Source organism: Phytophthora infestans, genomic scaffold (genome assembly GCF_000142945.1).
Source record: "Phytophthora infestans T30-4 supercont1.81 genomic scaffold, whole genome shotgun sequence".
Classification (NCBI taxonomy): domain Eukaryota; phylum Oomycota; class Peronosporomycetes; order Peronosporales; family Peronosporaceae; genus Phytophthora; species Phytophthora infestans.
In genome coordinates this window covers 74,273-79,432 of record NW_003303678.1, presented here as the reverse complement: position 1 = coordinate 79,432, position 5,160 = coordinate 74,273, and positions in this window count along the sequence as shown.

Genomic DNA, 5,160 nt, shown 5'->3' with positions numbered 1-5,160 from the left:
CAGCCCTCGCCGCATCGGGAGACCCCAACCATCACAGCGTGGCAACCGCCAACCCACCTCAGCTACGGATCGGGTGTTCTTCTAGCTACGCCATGTCGAGGCGCGATAGTTACGCAAACCAGCGTTCATTTGGCTACTGGCGCATGCTTGCGTCTCAGGTGCGCTCCATACACAAACAAGGGCGCATACGGCGTCCCTTCAGTAGTAAAAGATCGACGAATGCATAGGACCGAGCTGTGGTCAGAGAAAGCGTTATCTTGAAATCGGTTGGGGTGGACAGACGCAGCAGCAGCACTTCACGTACATGAAGACCAAGGGAGGCACCAACAGCGACGTGAAAGGCAGTGATGTCGAAAAGGTGATGATACCAAAACGCAAGGCAATATGGATCCGACAGCTGTGAGATTTGAACTCACGCGGGTTACCCCAATAGATTTCTAGTCTATCGCCTTAACCTCGGCCAAGCTGTCGTTAGAAATACAATCAATTTCAGTCAATCAACACATCCACCATAAACAAGCGCCTACACAACATATACCGCGACGGGCCAGGCAGCATCCTTTGCTACCCGTCTTCCCTCCCTCTCACCCGTCTCATCATCGCCATACCCCTCACCAACTTCAACCAATTCTCTGGACCCGACCTAGCACTGCCGCTGCTCTTTTTTTCATTATCAGTGCAAACGAGGTTGCGAACAACTAGCTACATCGACAGCCCCGCGATACCGCTCGACCACGACGCGATAGCAGAAGGGGGAATGGCTATAGCATGGGCAGGCGTCTCGAAAAGTGGCTCAGTGTGGACGAAGCGGCAAAAGCCAAGAGGATATCGGAGGAGGGGATCGAACCCTCGATCTTGAGCGTGTTAAGCTCACGTCCTAACCACTAGACGACACCGATGCTCCACACTCAACACACCCGTCGTATCATAAATTTGGCGCACACACCTACGCCTCTCTCTTTTCCGACACCACATGTCCTGGCATCCTATGCTCGGCCCCACGCCAGCCCCTCGCCGCATCGGGAGACCCCAACCATCACAGCGTGGCAACCGCCAACCCACCTCAGCTACGGATCGGGTGTACTCATAGTTACGCCATGTCGAGGCGCGTGAGTTACTCAAACCAGCGTTCATTTGGCTACTGGCGCATGCTTGCGTCTCAGGTGCGCTCCATACACAAACAAGGGCGCATACGGCGTCCCTTCAGTAGTAAAATATCGACGAATGCATAGGACCGAGCTGTGGTCATAGAAAGCGTTATCTTGAAATCGGTTGGGGTGGACAGACGCAGCAGCAGCACTTTACGTACATGAAGACCAAGGGAGGCACCAACAGCGACGTGAAAGGCAGTGGTGTCGAAAAGGTGATGATACCAAAACGCAAGGCAACATGGATCCGACAGCTGTGAGATTTGAACTCACGCGGGTTACCCCAATAGATTTCTAGTCTATCGCCTTAACCACTAGGCCAAGCTGTCGTTCCAAAAACCATCATTACAAATCATTTTCAGTCAATCAACACATCCAGCATAAACAAGCGCCTTCACAACATATACCGCGACGGACCAGGCAGCATCCTTTGCTACTTGTCTTCCCTCCCTCTCACCCGTCTCATCATCGCCATACCCCTCACCAACTTCAACCAATGCTCTGCACCCGACCTAGCACTGCCGCTGCTCTTTTTATTCATTATCAGTGCCAACGAGGTTGCGAACAACTAGCTACGTCGACAGCACCGCGCTACCGCTCGACCACGACGCGATAGCAGAAGGAGGAATGGCGGCAGCATGTGCAGGCGTCTCGAAAAGTGGCTCTGTGCGGACGAAGCGGCAAAAGCCAAGAAGATATCGGAGGAGGGGATCGAATCTCGATCTTGAGCGTGTTAAGCTCACGACCTAACCACTAGACGACACCGACGCTCCACACTGAGCACACCCATCGCATCACAAATTTGGCGCACACACCTGCGCCTCTCTCCTTTCCGACACCACTTGTCCTGGCATCCTATGATCGGCCCCACGCCAGCCCCTCGCCGCATCGGGAGACCCCAACCACCACAGCGTGGCAGCCGCCAACCCGCCTCAGCTACGGATCGGGTGTACTTCTAGCTACGCCATGTCGAGGCGCGATAGTTACTCAAACCAGCGTCCATTTGGCTACTGGCGCTGCTCGCGTCTCAGGTGCGGTCCATACACAAACAAGGGCGCATACGGCGTCCCTTCAGTAGTAACATATCGACGAATGCATTTCAATCCTCGTGGTCCCAACAGCGGAAGGGTACCAGGCACGGGTAAGCCTTTTACGAGATCACCGAGTGTTCAACACTCGGTTGAAGGAATAAAAGGGAGGCAATTCAGGACCGAGCTGTGGTCATAGAAAGCGTTATCTTGAAATCGGTTGGGGTGGACAGACGCAGCAGCAGCACTTCACGTACATGAAGACCAAGGGAGGCACCAACAGCGACGTGAAAGGCAGTGATGTCGAAAAAGTGATGATACAAAAACGCAAGGCAATATGGATCCGACAGCTGTGAGATTTGAACTCACGCGGGTTACCCCAATAGATTTCTAGTCTATCGCCTTATCCACTCGGCCAAGCTGTCGTTAGAAATACAATCAATTTCAGTCAATCAACACATCCACCATAAACAAGCGACTACACAAAATATACCGCGACGGACCAGGCAGCATCCTTTGCTACCTGTCTTCCCTCCCTCTCACCCGTCTCATCATCGCCATACCCCTCACCAACTTCAACCAATGCTCTGCACCCGACCTAGCACTGCCGCGGCTCTTTTTTTCATTATCAGTGCCAACGAGGTTGCGAACAACTAGCTACGTCGACAGCACCGCGCTAACGCTCGATTACGACGCGATAGCAGAAGGAGGAATGGCGGCAGCATGTGCAGGCGTCTCGAAAAGTGGCTCTGTGTGGACGAAGCGGCAAAAGCCAAGAAGATATCGGAGGAGGGAATCGAACCCTCGATCTTGAGCGTGTTAAGCTCACGTCCTAACCACTAGACGACACCGATGCTCCACACTGAACACACCCATCGCATCACAAATTTGGCGTACACACCTTTGCGGTGTAGTAGAACACACAAATACCGTCAGATGTGGATTCCTTACACAAACTACAACAAATCGCCGAGTTAGACCGGCGGTTGTATGGTCTGCGCAGAGGGTGGTTCCATTGCGGTTCGGGCCTGCCGGGACAGACGAGTGGCTCGCTTTCACTCGGTTCCGGCTAACCAAGTCAGAGCATTTCCGAGGCTCCGCCGAGTTTGGTTCGGCGGAGCTCGTTCACAACCCCTGTGCCCTCCACCAAAGGATGGACGACGGCGCGCGAGCGCTTTTACAGGTCACCGAGCGCAGAGGCTGCTCAGCTAGAAACTACGGCACCCGGACTATCCGACATACTGGCCCGCTGAGTATGCGGGGCTTTCTCTCGCGCGTTGCAAGACTTTGTCCTACTCGGACCGACCTAATCTATTGGCTATACCAGTTAATACAAGCTATGCCTCTCGAGTATCGACGGCAGGCATAATCCAGCCCTATGCAGGGGCTTACCGGAAGAGTGTGCACGTGTCTTGGACTAGGAAAATTCTGCTCTGTTATCTTCTGGGGACCTTTTCGGCTCCTCCTATTTACTCCTATGCTTCTCATACAAATATCTAGTGAAATATAGTCGTTTCGGATCTCTACCGACCCTTCCGCTGGGCTCAGGCGACCGGTGAGCTCAGCAGCTATCCGGATAACATCATCCGGACAGATCGCTGAGTACTTACCGTGTTCCTTTGTTCCTAAGCTCTGGGTCATCAGACCGAGCCGATTATTGATCTAAAGTAGGTTGACATATGGTCGAATCTGGAAATCCTTACACCACAACTGCCCCGGTTATGATACGAGCCGAGCTGGTGAGTGTCTTAATCCTTCATTTGGCTCTGCCACCGTTGGTCCATACTCGGCTGATGACGTCTCGCGGTTCTCATCCACCTTCTTCGGTACGTTTGTGGTTCCGCTGTTGCTCACTCGGTAGCTCCTTACACTCCTCGTCAGTTTCTCCAGCACAATTCGCGGCGCCATCCTTCTCCACCAACTCCTCGTCGAGGTGAAGGCGCGTCCGCTGAGTCGATTTCCGTCGGTACTCGTGGGGTCAGCGACCGGCATGAAGCTGGGTTGGTCGACTTGACAACTTCCCATGAGTCTGACGCGGAGTCGGCGGAGTCTTCTCGCACGCGCCCTTATGGTCCACCGAGCTTGCCGAGCGACACCACTTCGGGCGCCAATAGTCAGTCAAGCTCGGCTGCCCCAGTGAGTCTTGACTCCTCATGACCATGGTTTCTCATCAGGGATACGAACGCCGGGAAGATTGACCTTCTTGGCGAGGCTACATGGCTAATGGGGCTCACTCGCTCGCGTGGAACTTTCGGATTTGGGGCAGCGCGCGAGAGATCCTGACATGTTTACTTCCGCGGAGGAGCTGTTATACATCTTTAGAGGAACTACGCCGCTCTCTATTATTCCCAGGTCATCGGTGATCTCAGAGCCGACAATCAAGCTGCCCAAGAAGAGAATCGCGCGTTGACTCGGCGATTGGACACTCTTGCGCTCACCAACGCTGACTTGTCCACTCAGTTGTCATCGGCACGACAGCAGGTGTCTCGACTGGAATCTGCTGCCACACAGTCTGTGAATCTCCTCGCTTCACTACGAAAAGCCGTAGCCCTGAGCGAAGCAAGACTTGCTCGGGCTGTCGAAGCTGAGCAAGGCAAGGTTGAGGCTGCGTTGAGTCAGGCTCAGCTCCACCATCAGCAAGTCTTGGATCGAGACGCTGAGATCGCGCCTCTCTCCGGTCCATCTCTGAGAAGGATGCAGCGTATGTCGCTCTTTAACGCGTTGCCTCTAAGCATTTCGAGCAGCTGCAGGCATCGGTCCAGCTGGACAGCTCAGCGGCAATCAGCCGTTGCGCACACTCATTTGGTGAGCGCTGGTCAGCGTCAGTGATCTTGCGACAAAGCGGATCATCCACCGGAACGGGACTCTCGTGCACGACCCTCACATGCTGCTGCTGCTGCTGCGCCGGCTGAGTTCGCGACTCGATCCGTCCGACTTCGTCTCATGCCCGTGTGTCGCGTCTGAGTCTCGCTTTCCCGAAGTCT